At 40.0% G+C, this 26,375-nt stretch overlaps 1 long non-coding RNA gene across 2 annotated transcripts in view; it reads right to left on the bottom strand.

Moving 5' to 3' along the window:
• Nucleotides 1-26,375, bottom strand: part of LOC102245233 — a 94,811-nt gene that overhangs the window by 57,369 nt on the left and 11,067 nt on the right. For both annotated transcript variants that reach the window (XR_001362821.1, XR_313800.1), the window contains exon 2: nucleotides 24,135-24,277. This is a non-coding gene — a long non-coding RNA (uncharacterized LOC102245233). The remainder of the gene's footprint in view (nucleotides 1-24,134; nucleotides 24,278-26,375) is intronic.

Raw genomic sequence — 26,375 nt, forward strand, 5'->3', positions numbered from 1 at the left:
AAAATTAAAAAAATTAAAAATGGAACTGCCTTATGACCCAGCGATTCCACTTCTGGGAATTTATCCAAAGAAACCGGAAACATAATTCAAAAGAAAATATGCACCCCTATGTTCATTGCAGCAGCATTATTTACAATAGCCAAGATTTGGAAGCAGCCCAAGTGTCCATCAGTAGAAGAGTGGCTAAAACAGCGGTGGTACATTTACACAGTGGAATACTACTCAGCTGTAAAAAGGAAGGAAATTTTATCCTTTGTGACAGCATGGATGGACCTGGAGAACATTATGTATGAAGTAAGCCAGTCAGAGAAAGACATGTACCATATGATTTCACTTATATGTGGAATTTAATGGGCAAACTGAACTATCAAGCAAAACAGAGATAGACTCATCCATAGAAAGCAGGCAGACAACTTGGGGCAGGGCGTTAGGGTGCGATTGAGCAAAAATGAAAAAAAAAAAAGAGGCAGAGAACTCATGGACATGGATAATAGAGAGAACATTTTAAGTCCACTTGTACTTAAATTTTTCAGTCAGGAAGTCGCTTTCCAGATTATATAGTCAAACCCCTACTCCTAAAGAGGAAACTTAAGATTTTAAAAGGTTAAATTATTTGCCAAAGACATATAGCTAATTGCTAAAGCTGGGACTCAAATTCATACCTCTTGATTCTCTTCCTTGTGTACTTTATTTTCAATGAATAATTACAATCATAGTGATTTATATGTAAGTTGATAAATTATTGGAAGAAAAAATTCTTAAAGAAACAAACACCTGGATTCAACCAGATGACTCATTTTCTTCTCTTGTTTTTTATTCGGCTTGGCTCAAATTCTAGCCCTGAATCCATTTAAGAGGGCTCAGTTCATCCTATTTTTTTTTCTTAGAATCACCAGCACCTTCCAAAAAAACGTGGCTGCCAAATGTTTTATGCCTTAGCAGCTGTAACAGTTGGCAAAACCCCTGCACCCTTTCTTCTGCTTTTTCTGATCAACAATGTATTATCATGATTTTCTCTACCTAGCCCTAGCACTCTCCACCTAATAGCTAAAGAGAAATGTGCATTTGGTAGCCTCTGCAAGAAGGGCTTAGGCAGGTTGCGGAGCCCTGTGACTAGTTATACTGCTAGAAATGCAGTCTCTTGGTCTGTGCTAGCTTAGAGCCTAGATTGGTAAACACTGCCACCTGTTTTGTACTGCCTATGAACTCTAAATGATTTTTACATTTTTAAATATTTGTAAAAGTAGAAAAATTTACTGGAACACAGCCATGCTCATTCGTTTAAGTATTGCCCATGGCTGCTTGTGCTCTACAGCAGCAGAACTGAGTAGTTGCAACAGAGACCATGTGACCTGCCTAAAATATTTGCTAACACTTTGCCATGCTCTGCTTTACAGGATTCCTCTTCCTGTCCCTTCCATTACTTTGCAATCTATATACAATCAATTCTCTTTGCCAACTCACTCTCAGGATCAATCCCTTCTATATATCAACTTCTTTCTCAAAAACCTGAGATCACAAAATTTTGCAGAACCCAAGTTTTCAAACTTTATTCAGTTCAACTAAATGTTGTATGTCCATATTCATTTTTACCCATTATAACATCATTCATCACCATTGCAGTATGTTTTTATTGATGCAACAAATATTAATTGAACACTTACTATGTACTCATTATGTAACTAAGGACCCCAGGCTCCCTTATTCTGCCTAGGAATTATCTGCCCCCTAACTCTTCTGTTACCACCTATCAGAGATCACAACTTCAGAACTGGCTCCCTGCTGCTCTTCCAAATACATAGGGCCTGAATGGACCACCCACAGCTAAACTCCCCACCATCTATATATATAAATGGCTAATATGAAAGTGTCCCTGCAGGAGTTCAACCGGAAGTTCTATTGCTCACTATGATGTGCACTGACCACCAGGGGGCAGCGCGGAACAAAGGGAGGCCCCGGTTGGCAGCAGGAAAGCCCCGACAGGTCCTGATTGCTGTCCAGGCCTCGGAACCCTACCTGTGCATGAATTTCATGCACCAAGCCTCTAGCTGTGTTTATAACTTTCATGGCTAATAGCTAGGTGCAAATGCACCAAAGCTTTTGGAAAACTGAAAGAAAATGTTCTTTTCACTTGTTAATACCCAATTCAATGTTATATCCAAATTAAAACTGCCTCTGTGCTGGCATCATAGCTTCTAGTGTTAAAGTCCCTAATTATAATCCATTTTCACAAAGACATGTCCGTCCCAGTGACAACAATGATTGGGTCAAGTATGTTTCCAGGATTAACCAGTCCTTCTCTCCACTTTTCTTCCAAAGGTGGGTTTTCTCTCTGGCTTCAGTAGACCTTTCCCTCAGTCCATCAGATATGTTTTATAACTTTAAATCTCAAGGTCAAAGGACTACATTAGTTTATGCTGTGTAAATTTAAAGGTAATTGTGAGATTCTCCTTAATCTTACCCTTAATCCTAACGTAAATCTTCAGGAACTTTCCAAGATATGACATTCCCCATGACAAGAACAGGTAGGACTTGAACAAGATGATTTGTTCAAGGAGCAGAATGAAAGAATGTTATACCCCAAAGTTGTATAATTTTTATCTTAAAGGCAAAACTTTTTATAGTCTCTGAAAAGGAGGTCTTCATTTTGAAAATCTTGAAGTCTATTTTCCCTGGATGCTATACTTTATCATTGTTTCCACTGATACTTAACATATAGTTAACGATTAGAAGACGGTTTTAATAGAGTTTTAGTAGAAAAAGCATAAGACATAAGAAAAAGCAAAGCTCCATTTTGTTTAAGCAGAAATGTCTGAGCAGGAACACAATTCAATTGAGTCTGATAGCAATTTTCAGTTTCTTCTTAATTAACCTGGTATAGACCTTAACCATACAAAAGTTCTCAAACTGTAACATAAAAAGATTTGCCTAGGGAATTGAAAAATACAAATTTCTGGTCCTGACCACCAGAGATTCTAATTCATTATATTCAGAGTGTGACCTGGCAATGAGCTTTTTAACATCTCCCAAACACATAACCTATACACACATCCCACACACACACACAAATGCACATACACCATCTATACCTGCACCAGCGCTACCACCTGAAACTCTGGGAGATTCAGACACAGAAGGAAGAGGACCAGTCTTTCAGAACACAATGATACAAGGAGATTGCCTTTTTAATCTCACCCTTGCCCACCTCACTCTATCCCTCCAACCTTCCCCAACATAAGAAAGACAAGCTCATAGTTAAGCATCTTCTTTTCTATAGATGGGGCTCTGGCCTGGCTCACTGACAGTTTTATAATTAGGAGAAACAGCCTACCTATTCAGGCAGAAGCGCTGGAGAGCAATTTTCACTCTCCCAGGTTGACATAAGAACTCATCAGACTTAACTTGTAAATGTAGAATAACTGCTCTGCAGCTCACTTCCAAGGTAATGGAATGTGTCTATACCAATCCCCACTCCCTTGGGTTCCCAAACAAATAGAAAACGAACATACAGCCAGAACTTTGTCCCTACAGGATGCAGGATCCATGGGCAAATACAGATGGTCTGAGGCAGCACTCTCCAATATAACTTTCTATGACAATGTTCTATACCTGGATTGTGCAGTATGGTAGTCATTTGCCACATATACTAGTAGCTACTGAGTTCTTGGAATGCCACTAGTGTAGACTGAATTTTTAATTTCACTTAATTGTAATCAATTTAAATTTAAATATTCTTATGAACTAGTGACTATTTTATTGGACAGCTCATATATAAGGTCATTCGGTCACAGGTTTCATATATAAACTAAAGGCCCGGTGCACGACATTTGTGCACTGGTGGGGGGTCCCTCAGCCTGGCCTGTGCCCTCTTGCAATCCAGGACCCCTCGGGGGATGTCTGCCAGCCACAGAGCTGACTCCTGCCACCGCAGCTGTGCTCACCAGTTGTGAGCTTGCTGGTGAGCCCGGCTTCTGTCTGAGTGGCACCTCCCCACCTCATGGGAGTGCGCTGACAACCAGGGGGCAGCTCCTGCATTGAGCATCTTCCCCCTGGAAGACAGTGTGCATCATAGCGACTGGTCATTCTGCCGTTTGGTCAATTTGCATATTACCCGCTTATTAATAGGATACAGATTACAATACAGGTTATAATCATAGATTCACTGTTCTTTAGATTTGATTATTTCCTTTTGGAAGTTTCTTTAGGGTCAAAAGTGTTTCTTTGTCATTTTTAATTTCCTCAGAGCAACCACAGCTTACATGTTTCTACCTAGTACATACTCAAAAATTATCTCATCAAATCAATCTATAACTAAGGCATGCACATAGTTGAAGAAGACAAACAGACCTAAATAAAAAAACACCTTTCACTCACCTACCTCTCTAATCCCTTTCCCAGGGAACCACTTTCAACTCTAACAGTTTTTTTCTATCATTTACCTCCTTGTTTCTAAGTAATAATGTATATTATTATCTCTTAATTCAAAATACTATATATATATATACCTACTGACTTCCTATTAAAATAGGTGGGACTTCTACCTCTTTCATAATGCTCACCTACTCCTTCATCTTCCTAATAGTTATATCACAAATTTTAGTTAAAATCCCTACTTAATATTTTCACTATTACATCTTCATAATATCTAAATATATAAATATCATTACTGCTGAGCAATGATATGTACTGTAGTTAATGGAGAGGAGAGGGCCTCCTCTCCCTCAGTTACTTGTGGAAGTGGGTCCTTGGCCTACCCCCGGAATAAGCATTTCGGGAGGCTCCCACGGGAGGATGAGATATAGTAGAAAGCTTTATTTCCATGGAATTACACCTCTGGGTTTTCCAAGTCCCATCTCCCTTAATCCAGTCACAGAAGAAGTGTAGCTAGGGCTTCAGTAGACTAAAATCTGAGCCAGTGTCCAGAGTTTCCTTTCCATGTTGGAGCTGGGTCCAGTCCAGCATCAGGCTAGGTTAGCTTGTGTTTCCCCACTGCAGTCCATTAGTCCATTGTGTGTGGGGTCTGCATGGCAGTGGCCATATGGGAGCATGCAAGAGAGCCAAGAGTCACAAGAGTCAGGAGCCAAGCCCACCAAGAACAACAGAGTCCCAAGAGAGCCACAGAGCAATGAGGGAGAGAGAGCCCCTTTGCTTAGGAGATGAGATATTCCCACATTTACTCATGCCTACGGTGGCCACGTCCATTCTGGTCAATGATCTCTGTTCCCAGGTTTAACTGACAGGAAAGTACCTTCCCTATGTCACCCTAACTTTACTGGGCATGCATCTATTTTCCCTTTGTCCATTGCCCTTGTCCCAGTATTTTGCAGGGAATAGACTGGTGGTGCCCTGGGGTGTGCAAAGTTGCAGCTCCCTGGTGAAGCTGCCCAAATGACATGCCTGTAATGTCTGGCTTCCCTCTTTGCTCCTTTCCTATTATTACTAACTATCTAAGTACAATGTATCACTATGATTACATTTCTTCTTTTGTGCTGTTTTCCCCTGGAGTTGTTTCCTCTCCCTCTCTTCCTTCTCCCCTCCTCTTTCTCCTCCCCCTCTTCCTCCTCCTCCTCTTCATTTGCTTGCTTTTATTTGAAACTAGGCTAAATGTTCATACACCCTCCACCAACTCTGTAAATGCTTCTCATGCAATTTTCTTAATGGTTAAACCTGGCAAATGAACCAGGAACTCTCCATCTTCCTATTTCAATCTAGTCTTTTCCCAGGCTGGATGCATAGCTAGAGCCTTGGAAATTACTTTTGCTTCTCTTTCCTGGATTGCATTTCATAAAATTCTTAGCCTGCTCTTTCATTTAGTGGATCCCTTCAGGAATTGGTGGGGGAAAACATTGCATGAGTAGTAAATTTTTTGTGTGTGGCTTTATAGTTCTGAAATAACTTTATTATATTCTCACATTTAAATGATAATTTAACTGGGTCAAGAATTGGCAGAGTTGGGGGTAAAAACAGATAGGAATCTGCAAGTTTGGAGAGCATCATTTCCCTCCAGAATTTGAAGATTTTCTTCCTGTGTGTAGTATTATTGTGAGAGCTGATACCACTCTGATAAATAATCCTTTATATGTGTCTGTTTTTGTTTTTTTCTGGAAGCTTTTAGAATTATATCTTTATACCCATTATTCCTAAACTTCACAAAGATGTGTTCAATGTGAGTATATTTTTTATTCATTGTCCTTGGTACATGATGGACACTATTAATCTAAGGACCTATGTCTAGTGGAATTTTCTTTTATTATTACTTTGAAAATGTCCTCTCTATCATTTTCTCTTTATGAAAGTCCTATTTGTTAGAATACTGGACCTAAATTAAGCCTCTAATTGTCTTAGCTTTTCTCCTTTACTGTCTGTTTCTTTATTATCATTTCTTCTTCCTGGGTGCTTTCCTTGACTTTATCTTCCAAATTGTGATGAGCATTTTACTTTCCAGTCTCATTTTAAATTTTTAAATGCCCTTGAAATTTTAGTTTTATTTCATTAAAGTTATTAACTAGAATTAATTTATCATATTTTTATTCAATTCCATGAATTGCTTTTGTTATGAGTTTCTTTTTTTCTTTTTAACTTTTTTCTGGGTGGTGGTGGTTTGTGTTGTAGCCTTTCCTTAATGTTTGGTCATTTCCTCATATTTAAGAACAAGGCATTATAATGCTGACTTGAAGCTCTGCTATATGAGCAGAGCCTGACAACTAGTGAACTGCATTCTAGGGTAATCAGGTGGGGATCCACCTCTTCCACTGAGACATGCTCAAATACATGTATTTGTAGGTCTGAGTTTCCTAGGAGAACAATCCTTTAATCTCCTTGTTGTGATCGGTGTCAGGCTGCTCGTATTCCCAAGTTAGACTATGAAAGGCCTTCTTACTAAATATGCACTGTGTCTTGTATTTCTTCAGAACCAAACCACTGCCTTCCTCTGTACTTGGTATCCACAATCCCAAAAATTATTTCTGAAATTTCTCCAAGAAATGGATCTCTCCATTCTCATAGTCAGCTAACTCTCAGAATAAAGGTGAGGGTTGGGGTCTAACTGCTTCTTAAACAAATAGACTTTTGTTTTGGGCCTCCTGCCTCTCTTTCATCCTATGTGGGACTGCATGCTTCCAATTTCTAAGAATTCCCAGAATTTGGCAAGATAAATCACCCATCTTCTCATTGGTAACCTCCAGCCACTCCACACACACCCTTTAGATTTGACCTATCTCTGATCTTCTAAATGGCTGAATACTCACTCATCTGCTTTCCATCTTCATATATTATAGTTTAGAGCAGCGGTTCTCAACCTGTGGGTCGCAACCCCTTTGGCGGTCGAACGACCCTTTCACAGGGGTCGCCTAAGACCATCCTGCATATCAGATATTTACATTACGATTCATAACAGTAGTAGCATTACAGTTATGAAGTAGCAACGAAAATAATTTTGTGGTTGGATCACAACATGAGGAACTGCATTTAAAGGGCCAGAAGGTTGAGAACCACTGGTTTAGAGTTTCAGATATTTCCTGGCTGGATCAAAGATAAAGTTGAAAACCTGTAACTTTGCTGCTATTGTTATTGGTCTTGTTTTGTGGACACTTCTGAGAGAATTGAACAGAGACATCGTAGTTTCACTTCCCATTGAACTGAGAGTCTTCTTAGTATAAGAAAGATTCTTATCCATTTTTAAAGTGAGGATAGAAAATTATCCTCTCTTAAATAGAAAAAGCTGTCATATTTATATTTCTTCATATTCTCAGCATGATCTCACCTAAATTATTTATTTCTTTCTTTAGATGCCTAATACATGGAAAGTCAGAAAGCTGTGGTAAGTCAAAAGTTCTTTTTCTTTTTTCTCTCACCATTTAACAATTTGGGCTTCATATATTGTCCCAATTTGATCAGAGAGGGGGCGGGGGCGGGGGGGAGGAGAGACTGAGATAGTATATAAAGCCAAAGTGCTGAAGGGGATGATGTCAAGAGAAGAGTAGAGGCTTTCAACCGAAGTTTGCTGTTTGGAACACCAGAGGAAAATAATGAGAAAATAAAAATACTTAGGATTTAGTGAGACTGACACTAATTTTACCAAGGTATTTATTGCTTCACAATGCTTTCTATTCTAGGAACAAAAGCATACGAATCTTCCCCTGGGTAAGCAGAAGCCCATTTGACACAAATGGTTCTTCTCCATGCCCAATGTCACCTTCTTTCTAATTGTAATCAAGTCCCCATCTCTTCTCACTTGACTGTCATTCATCTGAACCCGCCCCCCCACTTTACTTTGCCTGAGAAATTTCCCACCTTGTGAGTCCAGTTGAGAGGCCGAGCTATCTCCCACTGTCCTGGCCAATACTGTAAGTTCTTATGTTCCCAAGCCAACCTTGCAGGTAGGTAGGGTGCCAGCACCTGACCAAATCAGATGCACCTGCTCCTGCTAGCAATGCACAGGAGCAAGGGTCATGGGAGGGAGGGGAAGTCCGCTCTGCGGTGGGATCTGGGACAGTGAGATCAGGTCCCCAGAAGACAGCAGCAGCAGCAGCATGCAGAGCTCTGTGCCACTTAGGAACCCAAGTGCGGCACCTAACCGTCCAGCTGGGGCAGCAAGGTCCTCAGAGCCTGAGCTAGTCCTCCCGACTTCTGGTCGTTCTCTTTACAAACCACAATCCTTTTAATAAACCCCCCTTCTGCTCCAGGCAGCTGGAACCAAGACTCTGACTGATACATGCAGGTTTCATATTTGGATGGTTGAAATAACTATGAGAAATAAAAGTGCAGCAATTGATCTATGAAATGACAGCAATAATTACAGATAGGTAGGTCTATCTATCTATCTATCTATCTATACTAAGACTACAGATAGGTCAGTATTTCTTTTGATATCCACAAACTTTTTATTGGTGTGAACAATATAAGCCTGTGTTTTTAGATTCATTTTCCAAGAAAAAAACTGCTAATATTCCTCTAATCTTGCAGATTTTAGGGACCTGATTCAAGGTTCTTGTTGTCCCCACTAGAAGTTGGGACACATGAGACAGAAAATGAGCAAGCCAGCTAGCTGCCCTCCTCAGCATAACTGCCTAGACCCATTCCTCAGACAGCTGTGTGTTTAAGGGCCCCTATGGGTCTATACATCCACATTCAAAATGCACATTTAGATGAGAGGGGGGAAGAGAAAGAGAAAGAAAGGAGAGAGAGGGGGAGGGGGAGAGAGCATGAGGAGGTAGTTAATAGCTGTGGGAATCATATTTGAGTGCTTTTAATTAAGCAAAGTTAATGAGTGCCAGTGCCCTTTAAAAAAAGGTAGTATCCAGGTGGTGGTTTAGGTATCATTACTATAAATAAAGGTAATGTAAGCTTCGGGAAATCAGAGGTAAATTCCTGTGAGAACTTCATTTTCTATTCAGGATTTAAATAGCAACTTAGGTATAAGAGACAGAAAAATGAGAATTTTTTCAATAAAATCATGAGTATGTTATAGAAATAAGACTAAATAAAACATTGAGAATTAACTCAATATAATGAAACAATGCTTTCAAAGGCCAATGAATATGGATGATATCACAGCAGGGGTTGAAGAGTATCTAGAGATATATAGGGTTTGGGCCCCACCCTTACCTCAATTTGACAATCTGATGAGAGTAGAAAAAATGGAAGAGGTATGTGAAAACAAAAAGCTATATAAATATGATAAAAGGCAAAATGTTATAAAGCAAGAGGTGTAGCAGAAAAAATATCTTCATTTGTTTTTCAATGTCTCTATTTTTCATTCCCAATCAAACATGCCGACCTAGGACTCTCCATGCAGGGAGGCTGACGTGCTCACTGTTTTCAGGGGGAGGGTGACTCTGCCTGAAATAAACAAGTCACAGACACACTATGATGAGGTTTTTTAATTTACAGGGTTCACAACTTACATGAAAATCTCTAGCTTTCAACTGCAAGAGCTAGACTCTTAAAAGAGAAAGCTTTTTTTCTCAGAAATCTCAAAGAGGGGCTTTGAAATAACAATCAGTCAAGCATAAAGGGCTGGATTGTGGAGTTTTAACTGTAAACACAGAGTAGAGAGATACAGGGTAGGGAGAGGGCAGGGGTTTGAGGAAAGCCTATTCTGAGGCTGAGGGAGGAAGCTTGGGAAAAGGAAGAAAGGGCCAGAGGGTTGAGATGCTCCTCTCTTGGGTCCCTTCAGTGCGAGGGAAGAGGCGGAACCGGGTGAACTGGGAATGCCGGAGTGCTGAAGGCCTGAGCTTCACTTCCTTCCAGAAGTCTTGGAGGAGACCTCCTCCCCCAGGGAACTGAACCACCCTGGGCTGGTGGGTACAATTGGAGCAAGTTGTGTTTAGGCCGAGGAAGAGTCTGAGATAGACCCCCATTCTCCACTCAAGCACAAAGTGAAACCAACCCAGAAAATCTCCGGAGTCCTTTCAGAGGGGTAAGGAAGGCATCTGAGAAGGAAGAACCCCAGCGTATGAAGAGTCCTAGAGCCGACCTGAGAATGCTGTTATGGGGAAAGGGGCCCCTTTTGCAGAGGCTGCAAGGCCAGAGTGTAACCGGACAATCAATGGGTCTGTGCTGCCTGTCACTACTTGAGCCAATTAAGCAGAGACAGGATGGAATCATATAGGAGCGTTTATCCCAATACTGCCGGCAGCAAGGGAGAGCAGCAGGTCATCCACAAAAATCTGCTCTCCCTCCACCAGAAGCCAGATGCTTATATTGGGTAGAAGGACAAAGATTACATGGGAAGTAGGCAAAAGGTATGCCAAATGGGCAGTTTAGAGGTCTGGAGATTTGCAAAGGCCTGCAGGTCTGCAAAGGCTGGGGATCTTCAAAGGACTAGTGATATGCAAAGGGCTTGGAGCAGGGGTCCTCAAACTTTTTAAACAGGGGGCCAGTTCACTGTCCCTCAGACCGTTGGAGGGCCGGACTATAGTTTTAAAAAAAACTATGAACAAATTCCTATGCACACTGCACATATCTTATTTTGAAGTAAAAAAACAAAACGGGAACAAATACAATATTTGTACTTGCATGTGGCCCACGGGGCCGTAGTTTGAGGACCCCTGGCTTGGAGTCTTCAAAGGGCTGGTTATTCTGGTTTCCGTAGTAAGGTTGTTAATCTTTCAGCTCCCTGATGGGGAGGATGAGCTGCCTTCCCAGGTGAGCTCCCAGCCAGGTTAGAATGTGCCTTCTTTAATCAGAACAAAACAATCACATTAACAGAGCATGATTAATATTTCTCACAATGATAGCTGGTCCTAAATATTCTATTTCTGTCCCTATCAGGGGGACTATGGGTCATCAGTGAACCTCAGAGGATCAGCAGCACTGGTGGGAGTAGAGAGAGAAGAGAGTGGCAAGACTGTGACCATATCAAGAGAACAGATAAGAAGCAATACCAGCCAGAGATAGTCCAGAGCAGACACAGTGAGACTTCATAGAAAGCCAACCAGGCACAGCTGCCAGCCCTGTGCCAGGAGTGCCCATTATGGACACCGGGAAGGAAAAAAGAGAACACTCAGCAGGGACACCAACCCTGGTAGAGGGCATGAACCTCAACTGACTGAATTTCATCCGGATTTGACTCGTGACTGAGTAAACTCGAAGAGGCGATAGCTGATTGGTGGCTGATGAGTAAACTAGAGTCTTTCATTGGAAATCATTTCTATTCTACACAGGACCATGTGGACACAGGACCCACAACACAAAGGTACACACAAATTCGGTGAAGAAATGGAAGGAAGGAGACACTATTAATTTGGGAGGGCAGAGTGTGATTAACAGGATTTCTAAACTGTGCCTCAGTGAATTTGTTTCTTTGTTATGGGTGGGGCCACAACATTAGTAACAAAGAAACAGAATTTCTGGAGGATGAGGCCCAGAAATCAGGATTTTAAAAAGATTCCCGGGTGATTCTAATGTGCAGCCAAGGTTGAGAACCACTGCTTTAGATCAACTTAGAGCACCATCCGGCACATATTTGGTGTCAATAAATATTTGTCGATGGAATGAATGAACTGACAAATAGGCCCACTCATTTTTCAAACTTTAGCATACAACGGAATCACCTGGAGGGCTTGTTAACCTAGAGCAGCCGTGGGCAAACTACGGCTGAATAAAACTAAAATAAAACTAAAAAAAAAAGACCGTACCCTTTTATGTAATGAGGTTTACTTTGAATTTATATTAGTTCACACAAACACTCCATCCATGCTTTTGTTCCGGCCCTCCGGTCCAGTTTAAGAACCCATTGTGGCCCTCGAGTCAAAAAGTTTGCCCACCCCTGACCTAGAGACTGCTGGGTTCCACTTGAAGAGTTTCTGACTCAGTAGGTCTGGGGTAGAAGCTGAAAATTTACATTCCTAGCAATTTCCCAGGTGAAATGAAAGCTGTTGGTTGGGGAGGAGGGTATACTTTGAGGACTACTGATCTAGATCAATATGAAAATCCCCTGAATACTTCAACTATAACCCAAAACTGATAGATACCTTTGAATGTTCTGCCTACCATTTTCCAGGAACCTTTTAAAAAAGATGTTTCCTTTAATTTTTTTTTACATGAGCTATAAAAGACACTTAATAGCATAAGTTATAAGCATTGAAAATTATTCCTGGAAGATAATGGAATTTTTATTCAAATTGCCAGGAATCAGATATTTCTGAATAAAATTTGAATTATTTTCTAATCAAGGGTTGACCTATTAATTACTTAATAAGATAAAAAGGCCATAGCACTTCTCTTATTTTACCAGAAAGTGGCCTCCTTTAATATCATAACAAAGCAAAAATTAGACCACCCCTTCTGAAGTGACTGAAAATTGAATAGAGAGGGGTCCCTTATCTGAAAACTGCCTTGTTACCTTTTTACCCCTACAGGGAAAACAAAACAAAACAGCAGTTTTCTCATTGTGTCAAGTATCCACAATGAGATTTTTTACCTTGTTTCCCAGGCACTTAAAAAGACCAGAATTGCTTAATTAAGAAAATCTTCTGTAAAAAATTGAGGATTTTTTTTTCTACTTTAAAACATTAATGTTTAATATTCATGTTGGGCCCTAGCTTTCCTTGGAAAGATTATTCTTGAACTTTCCTAATCTGTATTTCTAATTCTATTAGTTCTCTGTACAGGCAAAGACACCCATATTTTGTTGGATTTTTGTTTGTTTTTTAAAAGCAGGGTTACTTTATAATGGTACATATTCTGTTTCCCAGGTGTGCTCTCACTACTTGGAAATTTTAATGGTCTCTGAAAGCTCCCTGAGAGCCATTAATTCCAATTAGACCCAACTGAATATATATCATGAAACTCAGATCAACAATATTTGAGCTACAAACACATGTCTTTTCCCCTCAGAGCCAGACTGCTCATGAAATTCCCCATAAACTGTCTGACACAGCTCTGAACTACACTGCTCCTCAAATTTACCCACCAGCCTGATACTGTCCTACAGTGGGCAGGAATGATGCTCACAGGGGTGAAAGCATCAGTTAGTCTGCAGAAGTGTTCTTTGATCTGGCCTTTTTATTAAAAAAGCTCAATTATCCAAAGACTGATGCTTATTAAGGTTGACATAAGTTCTTCCAGACCTGAGACTTCAGCCTCTCTGATTTATTTTCCTTGCTGTATTTCGCCAGATGTGAAAAATTAATTACTTCTATATGTAATTATACTCCTATATGTAACTATTATTATTTGATACTTCAGGTTGTATTTTGCATGCTGATTGCTCCCTGCTGCCCCAGTGTTCAATATCAGTATACAGGGTGGGGCAAAAGTAGTTTACAGCCCAGCCAGGGTTGGTCAGTGGTTGAACATCGACCTATGAACAGCCGGGAGCCGGTCCACCCTTGCTGCTTGACATAGTCGCTGCAGGGAAGAAACATCTGCACAGCATATGTTTCAAGGGACCTGGCGTATATGGCATACTGTTCTTAATATGTTTGCTCCCCTTCTTGGCGCTATGTGTTTTAACCAAGGTCACCTCTCAGAGAAAGGTTGTTTCCCCAGGTAGGGATTTTTCCCTGAAGTTAGGGAGGGAATAAAACCCCTTAACTAAGTGCCAGGCGGGTAGTTAATCACTTTAACTAAGAACAATCACGCTTAAGCTACATAATCTTTACTCCCTGGAATGGAGATAAGAAACGCCCTAACCTTTGGAATAGAAATTGATAGGATTAAAATCAACTGGTATAAATACAGATGTAACAAGACAACAGGAGACAGAACCTAGCGAGAGAACATGGCAAAAGATCCTGGACAGAACCTGGCTACAGAACTTGGCTGTAGAACCTAGACAGAACATGGCAGGAGAACCTGGATAGAACCTGGCTGGAGATCCTAGACAGAACTTGGCTGGAGATCCTGGCTAGAGAACCTGGCTAGGCTGCTGATCAACAGAACGCTGCCTCCGAGTCCTTCCTTCTTTGCCGACTCCGTCCACACCTTTGGGGACCCCTGGACCTGCTGGGGCTGGACCCCAACAATGAACCAGGAGGTCACAGTTCGATTTCCAGTCAGGGCACATGCCCAGGTTGCAGGCTCAATCCCCAGTGTGGGGTGTGCAGGAGGCAGCAGATCAATGATTCTCTCTCATCATTGAGGTTTCTATCTCTCCCTCACCCTTCCTCTCTGAAATCAATAAAAATATATATTTTGTAAAAAGTGGTATATTGTTGTGAGTACACAAAACAGTTTACTCTTATCATTAATTATTATACTATTTTCCATATGAACTGAAAACCTACTTTGGCCCCACCCTGTATGTAACTTTACATTATACTCTAGTTACACATTAGAGAATTTTCTGTTTATCTGCCAATGGGTTATTTTATCATAATGCAGGCAGGTATAGATATCAAAGGTTTTCATAGCAAGAGCAAAAACAGCTTGATTTAAATCACTTTAGGAAAGGAAAACTAATCCTTTTTCACATAACGTGGTAGAAATTTATAACTTGGTCTCCTGAGTGAATGGAGGGTAGCTAGCAGAGGTGGAGAGAGGTCAAGAGAGGGAGCAGATACAGAGCTCAGGCTTGGGAATGGAAAGTGTCAGAACAGATGAATGTCAAGATAAACAAGGAAGATATTGGCAAGTGAGCAACAGGAGCAAGAACGGCAAAAGAGGGTTGTGAGTTTGGGAAGCAAGAGTGTAGGATGAATGGTAGCTCCAGGGAAGTAGGGGTAACCGGTGAGCATGTCAAGGGGCATGGCACTTATGCAGGGGCCAAACTGGTGGATCTACGCAGAAGGAAAGTAAACGAAAGTCAGAGTCAGGGACCAGCAGCCCAGGCTGTGACTGTAAAACTAATGGAGATGCTAGAAAGTGAAGATGGAAGCAAAACGAACAGTTCATTTCAACTATCCTAATGAGCCTTAATAATGGCTTCGGCTGAAAACCTCCCATGACAGCACTCAGCAACCCCCAGAGCAGCTTAAAGAAACTGCCAGGATGCAGATCAGCTCTTAACTGAGTACACAGTTTGAGTTTTCTCTAGCCAGCTTTTTTCCACTGCATGGGTGAAGGGTCAGAGGTGTGAATGTGAATTCACTAGCACCTGAATGGAATGAAAAAAAGGGGGGGGCAGCAACCCCCCCATTTAGTAAGGGTCAAATTAATATTTCAGGAGATCCCATTAATAAGTGTTTAGAACCATCTCTGCATAAAATGTTTAATTACTCAGGGAAGTAACCAGGCTAGATGTTTAGGGTGTCCCAAAATTCACGCAAGAAGTAATTTTGATAGAAAACATAGGTTTATAATTAAAAATTGTAAATTTTTTATTGATTCATAAAGTATACAGTATAAGGTTATGTATGGAATAGCACATCAGGTAAATGGCCTCCACGGCTTTGCTGGCACATACGCAAAGCCGTGGTTCTTCATTGGTCTTCATTGTCCCTGCTCCTGGGCCATAATTGGTACTTGGTAATGCTTATCAAATTGAAGGGATTGAAATCAAAGGGCAACAGATATTAGAATCTGATTCAATAAACCAAGTAAAATTAGGCTTTTATTTTTTGTTGTTGTTGTTAATGCTCACGCAAAATTCAAATCTTGCGTGAATTTTGGGACATGCTATAGAATGAAAAGCCACCAGCTGCCTTCTGAGTCATATTCATCTATTGTCCCTCAGAAATAAATGAATGTTGAATTCAACCCTAAAGTTAGTGGCCCTCATCCAGACAGCGTATTGAAACTCTGTAGGGAAAATTCTGATTTAAATTCTGATTTGTCTACGGTGGAGCATGAGCATTAGTATTTCCAGTGACTTATGGGTTGAGAACTCCTGCTACACTGAAGAGACCTCAATGAGGAGAACACAGCTCTAAGTAACACAATGTCAAAATATGTTCTAAGACAGTGATTTCCAACCTTTTTCATCTCATGGCACACATAAACTAATTACTAAAATTCTACAGCACACCAAAAAATATATCTTTTGCTTATCTGACAAAAAAATAGGTATACTTTTGATTCATTCACACTGGACACCTGTTGTTGTGTTGGCTTTTGTCATTTTTTATTTGACAATCTAAGGGAAAAGAGGTCAGTGCCCCTGACTAGTCAGGGATTGCATGCTTTAAAAATTTAAAAATTCTTGCCACACACCAGTGTGTCACAACACACCAGTTGAAAAATCACTGTTCTAGGATATAGCTAGGATTTTCAGGACCTCATGCAACCTTAGCTTGTACTTCTTCATCTGAAAGAAGGCACATGGTGACTTTGGCCAATATCAATAATATGGCTCCCCTCCTGAGATCTATATGACTCTTTTTCTTTCAAGAAAAAGAAATAAAACCATGTTGCTTAATCATAATTTATGAATATATCTGATAAGTTTAAATTTCTCTGTGGACTAGCATTGATGGATGCTGCTCCTTCTCTGTTCATTGTGAGTTTTACAGCCCAATTTATCCTTTCGGTTTCTGAGTATATATCAAAAGCATTCAAGTGACAGAAGGGGGGGCATGTCTATGTTTGTAATAGAGATCTAAAGCAGTGGGATGTTTTAACCAAGAAAATTGTTAAGAAGCAAAGAAATGGTTTCATGTAATATCTCTTTCAAGAGAAGTAGATATTAAATGAAAAGAATGCTTTCTAAAAGGTAATATTGAAAAATGGAGATAAACACAAACTTTTGCAGACTCAAGAAAGTCATTTTGTCAACTGTATGGTGATTACTAGACTAGAAGGGGGTACGGGGAGTACACAATACAATATAAAGATGATGTATTATAAAATTGTATAATTGAAACCTATGTCACAATAAATTTGACAAAAAATAAAAATAAGGAAGTCATTTTGATATAGCAATAGTGTCTAATAAAAATTCTAATTGAAACCTATGTCACAATAAATTCGATAAAAAAATAAGAAAGTCATTTTGATATAGCAATAGTGTCTAATAAAAATTTAGAAATTGTTCGTTAATAATAAGACATACAAGTTTATAAGTACGGCAAGAAACTCAACTAACCTTGAGGTCATGTGTGCTTATTAATTGATGAACAATAGTCATGAACAAGAATCCTGTCAAATTTTAGATTAAAATGAATCTTAAGTCCTATAAAACACCATAGGCTATGTGAGGAGAATAGTCACATAATGTTAGCATGAATATGACTCATTTTGATTTCTGAATTAAATTGTCTCCAGGACCCAAGGTCAAATACCAAAGGGACGTAGTGTCCAAACTTTTCTATGGTGTAAAGTCTTCTTCTAAGAGAATGCAATGAGGAAAAGCCTTCCCTGATTGAAATCAAGATGTGGGCCCACAACTCTGCATTCAGCTTGCTCTCGGCCCTTCCAGCCCTAGCCCACTGACCTGAAACCTGACTTTTACTGACATCTCTCCTTTGTGTAAATTGAATTCTTTCATATTAGGTTCTTCAGTTCGATAATGTAAACCTCCACAAAATCCCCCTAGAATCCTTGAGGAGAAATAATTTAGATTTAATCGGGGAGTCCTGTTACCCAAGATATTATTTTTTTAATATTCATTATTATTTGGCAACAAGATTGGGATACTATTTTTTTAAAAAGTATAGAACAACAGTCAGTATAAATCTAATTTCAAGTAACTGAGTAAGAAACGCCACACTGAAATCTGAATGCATTCAGTGTAAAGCGACCTGTACAGAATATAAAGGAGGTAGACAAGGGAAATAACCAAGTGGCAGACAGTGTGCTGACCTGTTACGTGCACCAACTGAGTTAATCCCCACTGCAAGAGCAGCTGTTATCCCCTTAGTACAAATGAGGAGACTGATGCTTAAAGAAGGATGATGAGCCCTGGCCAGTGTGGCTCAGTTGGTTGAGCAGCGTCCCATGCACCAAGAGGTCACCAGTTCGATTCCTGGTCAGGACACATGCCCAGGCTGTGTGCTTAATCCCCAGAAGAGGATGTGTAGGAGGCTGTCAATAATGGTTCTCATCAACGTTTCTCTCCCTCTCCCTTCCTTCCCCTCTCTAAAATCAATGAAAACATATTTTAAAAAAAAAGAAGGGTGATGATGCTTAAACTGATGCTTGCCCAAGTTCCCACAATGGTAAGTGGAAGAGCTAGAATTTGAATCCAGAAATATCTGACTCCCAAAATCTATTCCTTTGTCCTCCACCATACTGGCAAACAGGGTGCCTCCTGGGACTCATACTTTGAAATCTATTTTGAACTTAAAATCCTGTGGAATTCAAATATGAACAATATTGATTAGCTACAAAGAAGAAAAATTTTAAATTTTTAAAGAAACACTTCTCACCAACCATTCTGCCTCCTTGGATTCATATGCTAAAACTATTTCATTCAATATTAAATTATATATAATTAAATAAGAGAAAATTCAGTGGAGATACAAACCTAGATATTTGGTGAAACTATAAAATAAGCATCATGAACCCCAAAAGTAATAATGAAGAGTTTTACATTTCACCAAGAAAATCAGCCTAGAGAGGTATCACTATAATAAAATGTCATTGATCTGCCCTGGCCAGGTGATTCAGTTGGTTGGAGCATTGTCCTATGCACCAAAAGATTGAGGGTTCAGTTCCTAGTCAGGGTGCATATGGGCGGTAACCGATCAATGTTTCCCATCTCTCTCTCTCTCTCTCTCTCTCTCTCTCTCTCTCTCTTCCTCTCTAAGATCAGTGGGGGCATATCCTCAGGGCAGGATTAAGATATTATATACATATGTATATAAATGTCATCGATCATATTACTTCTACATGAGCATATTTTGGAGGACTAGTTATAAGATAGCCTTGGATAAGAAACCCCTAATAAAGTTCTCCAACAGCGTTTCTTGAATGAACCAAATCAGACATATAATGGCCAAGGAAAAGCCCTACCCAGTGATATTATATCACAATAGACTAAGAAATTCAGAGAAGCTCCCAGGATAATCTAAGGACACAATTTGTAAGAAACAGAAAGGCCCCCTATAGAATATCTGAGATTCATTAAGAAATATCAATCTCTGCTCAAAAAGTGGAGTCAAGAGTTTGAGATATCTATTAGATATTCAAGCTGACATGATGAGGAAGTTATTGTGTAATTCTGGACTTAGAGGGAGATGTTTGAGCTGGTCCCATACATTTAGAAACGGATAAAGGATAACCTAGGCAGAAATTTATGAGGATAGTCTTACATTACTACAATTTTTGTGGACTTGGGAGAGGAGGGGGACCTAGAAAAGAAACAGATTGAGTGGTAAGTAAGGCAGGACAAAGCCAGGGGAAGAAAGTGTTTCAAGAAGGGAGCAATGGTTAATGACGTATGTTAAACGCTACCAAGAGCTCAATTGGCATGCCTCTTTCCTATCCTCCAAACTTGTTCCTTCCCACGTATTCATTGGCTCAGGAAATGGCATAAACTTTTACTCAAACAGACCAAAACACTTGGAGTTATTCTTGACTTCTCTCCTTCTCTCACCCTCCACATCTGATCCACAGCAAATACTATGGACTTTAACTTCACAGTGCACGATCACTTTTCATAACCTCCACTTCTGCATCCTAGGTCAAGCCATGGCCATCCCTCCCCTGGACCTCTAAGATGGTCATGCTGTTTTGTCCCCTGCTTCTTTATGGCTTACATTCATCATATAGCATCCAGAATGACCATTTTAAGACACAAAATAGGGTCATAGCCTATATAGAATGTAGGAGCTGTTGCTAAAGAAACAAAGGAATAAAATGTCTACTACTCCTTATAGTTCCTGATGGTAGTAAGGAAAATACAATATTGGTATATAGGTTCCAAAGCGGGGCATAGGCCAGGGAGCCTCTTGTGGAAACAAACTGCTAAACAGAAAACCTGAAGTTACATCCTGAAAGAGGTGAGAAGGTTAAAGCAGGTAAACAGAGCAAAAAATGAGGGACCAACTGAGGGGCAAGAAACTAAAGTGTAGAACAAGGTATGAGGAGGAACAGTGGGAGTGGACCACGTGATCGGTGGACCAGACATGTCCTGCTCCACCCAAAGCACCTACCTTCTCTGGTGATTATTCCCAGGCTTGGCCCCTGAGAAAGGGCCAGTCCTAGGAAGCCATGCTTCTGAGGAGGAACAGTGGGAGTGGGCCACGTGATCGCTGGACCAGACATGTCCTGCTCCACCCAAAGCACCTTCTCTGGTGATTATTCCCAGGCTCGGCCCCTGAGAAAGGGCCAGTCCTAGGAAGCCATGCTTATTCCATGTGATTCTCCCAAGCAAGATGACTGTTTCAGAGACCACCATGGTATGGTGGGAGGCAGTCATATTCTTCTTTTAGAAATTTGAATTGAGATGCTGAGAGCCTCAGATTGTGGTAGGACAAAGAGAAATAAAAGCTACTGAGTGATGAAGTACTAGACAGTCCATGCCTGATTGCTGAGCTGCCCCAGTGCCCATTCTTCCTAAGGACTCATTGTTCATCATTTTCAGAACTTCCCTGAAACTTCCATGTAGACTTAATAATGACACTTTTTAAGATTGAGATAGTGTGAGGATGTGTCTTATAGCAGTCCACTTGGGCTGCTAAAATAAAATACCACCGACTGGGTGGCTTATAAACAATAGAAATTTCCTTCGCACAGAGTGGCAGAATGGTTGGGCGATAGACCCTCTTTCAGCCTGAAGTCTTCTCCCGATGTTCTTGCATGGTGGGAGGGCTAGGGAGCTCTGTGGAGTCTCCTTTATAAGAGCACTAATCCTATACATGAAGACTCTACCATCATAACCTAATCATTTTTCCAAGGCCCCACTTCCCAATACCATCGCATTGAGTGTTAAGGTTTTGACATATGAATTTGGGGTGGAAGGACAAAAACATTCAGACCATAGGAGGGGGTTTTGCTCTTTGCAGAAATAGCTGTGACTGAGGAAAATGGGCGCATTACAGAGATTGAATGCTAAGGTCTTATGATATTTTCCATGTTCCTAGCAATCACTGACATGAAAAACTGGATTCGAACAAACAATTCTCTCTCTTTCCTTTTATACCAAGAGAAGTAACACAGGGTTGCACTAATCCACTGGTTTGGAATTTCCCTCACCTTTGGGCTTAGCAGGGCAAGAGTGATGCCTTGGTTGGCTCTACTCCTATCTCTGGATGAAAAAGGCTAAAGGAGAAACCTTTAGATATTAAGTCATCCAGTCTCCCTAAAGTGGGAGGCCGAGGAGGAGTTTATAGAAAATATGTAACTAAAGAAATCCGTACCATGATGAGTTATTTCCACATCAAATCACACAAAATGTGTTCATATGTGAGAGGTACCTCTTGTCTTAATATTCAAGGCCAATGGTATCGGAACATGAAGAGTAAGAATAAAGTCCCAGCAAACTGAGGTCACTTAAAATATATTTTGAAAATAATAAGCATGTTAAGTTTAAGCAGAAATTCTCAAGGAAAAGATTAGAATATCTTACCATCCATTAAAAATATTGAAATACTTAGCAAAAATAAATCCAATGGCAAGGTACAAACTGAAGGACTTAGGACAGCTTAGTGATGAAGGGCAGAGACTCTGCCATCCCCAAAGAGAGCTTCATGTATAGAGCAAGGAAGGGGCAAGACAAACACAAGGCCAGCCTGCATAGGCTGAGGAAAGACTACAGGCAGTCAGAGAAGCTAAAGAGCACCCAGCTTTTATTTTGATCTGGTTTTAGCATTGTAAAATATAAATACTTTTTGAATTTTGAGGATGAAATATAGATTTTGTTTAAATAAATTCACTTGACGTTGAAATGCCAGGGTTTTTTGTTTGTTTGTTTGTTTGTTTGTTCATGTGGCTATAAATTTGAGTAAGTGTGGTTTTTCTATTACTGCAATTTACCACAAATGTAGTTGCTTAAAACCACATAAATGTATATTATCTGACAATTCTGCAGGTCAGAAGTCCAGTACAGGTTTTATCAAGTGCAATAAGGTGTCAGCAGGGCTGTCTTCCTTTCTGAAGGCTGTAGATGAGAATCTTTTGTTGCCTTTTCCAGATTCTAAAGGCTGTGAGCATTCCTTGGCTTGTGCCCCTTTCCTCCATTTTCAAAGCCAGCAACATCCCATCCCTCTGACCCTTCTTCTGTGATCACATCTCTAGGAAAAGATCTCTCATTTTACTCAAGATATCTAGTAAACTCAAGTGATTACACTGGGTCCGCTCAGATGATCTAAAATAACCTCTCCATCTCTAGGTCCTTAACCTTACTCATATCTGCAAAAGTCCCTTTTGCCTCGTAAGATAACATATCCACCAGTTTCAGGTATTGGGCATGGACATCTTTGAGGGGCCATTATTCTGCCTACTACTACAAAGAAAAATGGATCCTCTTCAGGGTGCATTAAACCCACATCTGTCTTCAAATCTCCCAGAGGTCATCAATGCTCAAGGCTTCTTGTCCCCAAACTGATGAGGCACTCCCTTTCCCTCTGTGGTTCCTAAATCCTGATGTACTTCATGCTGTGCTCTTTAATTTACTGAAGGAGATCGTGCCTTCTCCCTTCCACCGAATGAAGTCACTCAGTATTATAACTAGGAACTTGGTTTTTGTCCTTTGATTATCTATACCTACAACTGCTACATCAGACACTCTCCCAGAGGCAAGTACTATACATTTAACTCTCTTCAGATGACTTCTCCACAGCACCATGAAGATAATGGGTTTTACTGATGCTTTTATCATTTAACAAGTACATGGCAAAACAAGTACATACAGGGTTGGGCAAAAGTAGGTTTACAGTTGTGAGTACATGGAACAGTTTATTTTTGTATTTTTTATTAATTATTCTATTATTTTCCATATGAACAACTGTAAACCTACTTCTTGCCCCACTCTGCATTTTGTAGACAGAAAACCACAGACAAGTGGTTAAGTTGGGCTATCAAAACACATCACATTAGGTGAGGCTAGAGAAAAGGACTTTACAAAGCAAATCACTAAAAATTTCCTTCAGAAACCTTTTTTTAGCATGCTTAGAATATAATTTTCTGCACAGGTACTTTTTCAGAAACTCATTTGCTACTTTAAATGAGGTGCCCCATTGACGATCTCCCTTACGGCTCTTCCAAAGATGGGCAGATAATAGATGTCATAGGAGATGAGAGCTAGAAGGAACTTCAAAATCTGGTTTCTCCATTTAATAGATGAGAAAACTGTTAGTCAGGTGAAAAAAAATGAAAGCCTGAGAATCACATTGGTTTTATGGGTGAAAAGACAGCCTGGAGATTGCAAGTGAACATTATTCAGAATTGGAGCAAAAAAATGAAAGATCCTCAGGCTTCCAATGACAACACTCTTGTTCATAGCTTAACCTTGAGAACGGAGAATGGCCACAAGCCAGTGGAGCGAAAGGCCAGAGGAAAAAATGGTGCCACTCCGCGCTGATGGAGTGAGTGTACTGACAATGTTGAAAACCTGCACGTGGTCCCTTGAGCGATGGTAGTTCAGCACAGTGTCCCCCAAAGAGTCAAAGTTTTAGTTAAACATTTGCAGCCACCGCTTGCTTGATTTTTAATAAGTAGGCAAGTTGATAATCTTTCTTTGGAGAATTTTATCTCTGGTGCAAAAATGAATTTAAATAAGCACGCTGTGTAATTGAACATTTTCACCAGAATATAAAAACATGCAGTAGCAAATAGCTAACCTCCTCCCACAGCCTTTACTCAGCTCTTACCGCTTCCTCGCCTCTCTTGTCACACACATGCGGCCCTGCGAAGATGCCGGGCAGTGTTTTCAGTCATGATTCATTTATGCCACGCACCTTCAGTCTCTGAAATCTCGGTTCTCACACATTCTCCCGCCTCAGATGACCTGCAGCTGAAGACAATGGGAAAATGAGAGAAAATACAAGGGCTCATTAGACAAACATAACTTCTCATCACATGTAGTTCAATTAAAATGTAATTACGGGGGCCTCCAAGCAAAAATTTCACATAGAATTTGTTCCTATGGCATTTCTCTCCCACTGTCAAAATCACAGGAAAGGTCTAGAGAGTTTTGGGATTTCTTTCAGCTTTATTGAGCTGTCATTGACAAATATAACTGTAAGATATTTAAAGTGTACAACATGATGACTTGATATACACAGACATTGTGAAAGGATTCCTCCCAAATTAATAAACACATCCATCACCTCAAATATTTACCTTTTTTTTTTTGGTGAGAGCATTTAAATACTACTCTCTTAGCAAATTTCACTTATACAATACAGTATTATCAACTGTATTCATTATACATTAGATCCTCAGCCATATTCATCTTTTAACTACAAGTATATATTCCTTTAGCAACCTCTTATTTCCCTTTCCCCACCCAGCCCCTGTCAACTACTTCCTACTCTGTTTCAATGAGCTTGACTTTTAAATTTTTTTAAAATTCCACAAAAGTGATCCCATGCAGTATTTGTCTTTTTCTGTGAAAATTTTTTCTGTGAAAAATGCCATTGGACTTTTTGATAGGGATTGCAAAACATTTGTAGATTGCTTTGATCAATATGGACATTTTAACTATTAATTCTTCCAATCCATGTGCACAAAATACCTTTCCACTTATTTGTGTCTCACTTTCTTTCATCAATTTCTTATTGATGTTTTCAGAGTACAGTTCTTTCACCTCCTTGGCTACATTTATTCCTAAGTATTTTATTCTTTTTGATGGAATTTTCTTAATTTCTTTTTTTATAGTTCACTGTTAGTGTACAGAAATGCAACTTATTTTTGTATATTGACTTTTGTATCTTGCAACTTTACTGAATTCATTTATTAGGTTTAACAGTTTTTGGCGGTGCCTTTACGGTTTTCTGTATATGAGATCATGTTCTTCCTCATCAGGAAGATGCTAGGAGTTTTGAGCTTCTTCCTGATTGCTTGGCGCTGTGCTGGGGATGGGTTTATGACAAGAGTGAGTCTGAGCCTTTCCTACTCATCGATGGGGGTGTTTTCTCATTCTTCCACTGTGTAGTAGCTGCTCAGTTAGTTTCTGGATTTCTTTCAGAGGTAATTGCTCTGAGCGTAGTTTCCAATTCAGTGTGTCTGTGGGAGGAGAGGAGTTCAGGACCCTCTTATGTCACCATGTTAGTCAGCCTCCCTCTCCTCCAGAAAGGTTTTTGTTTTTCTGTTTCCTGAGAATCTTTTTATTTCCTGGGTCCTTCTCAAAAAAGTCTTATTGATGTTTTGTTAGAGAGAGAGATATCAATTTGTTGCTCCACTTAATTATGCATTCATTGGTTCATTCTTGTATGTACCCTGACCAGGGATAGAACCTGCAACCTTGGTGTATCCAAACGACACTCTAACCAACAGAGCTACCCACAAACTCTTTAGAAAATCCGAAAGAGCTGACAGTCATAATGGGAGAAGGGGCAAAGGAAATCCATGCAAACAGCATAGTAATATTACAAAGTTGTTTATGAACAGGGATATTTTTCAATACATGCTTGCTGCTGCTGCATCTCCTGCCTGGGATGGGTGCTGAAGATGAAGAAACCTGGTCCCTGGAGTTCTGAATCTACTGACAATTGACTAAAACTCAATCTCCTGATGAAAATAAATGGTCTATCATAGATACAGAGAAAAAAACTGATGGTTGCCAGATGGGAGGGGGGGCAGGGGGCTGGGTGAAAAAGATGAAGAGATTAAGAAGTACTAATTGGTAGTTGCAAAATTGTCACAGGGATATAAAGCATAGCGTAGGAAAGATAGTAAGTAATATTGTAATAACTATGGATGGTGCCAGGTGGGAACTTGAATTATCAGTTAGATCACTTTATAAGTTACATAATTGTCTAACTGCTATGCTATACACCTGAAACTAATATGAAATAATATTGGATGTCAACCGTAATTGAAAAAATTATATATATATGGTGTCCCAAAAATGTATACACCCACTTTGAATAAGTATAAAGGCAGTGTTT

This window comes from Myotis brandtii, unplaced genomic scaffold, assembly GCF_000412655.1.
Source record: "Myotis brandtii unplaced genomic scaffold, ASM41265v1 scaffold31, whole genome shotgun sequence".
In the NCBI taxonomy this organism is placed as follows: domain Eukaryota; kingdom Metazoa; phylum Chordata; class Mammalia; order Chiroptera; family Vespertilionidae; genus Myotis; species Myotis brandtii.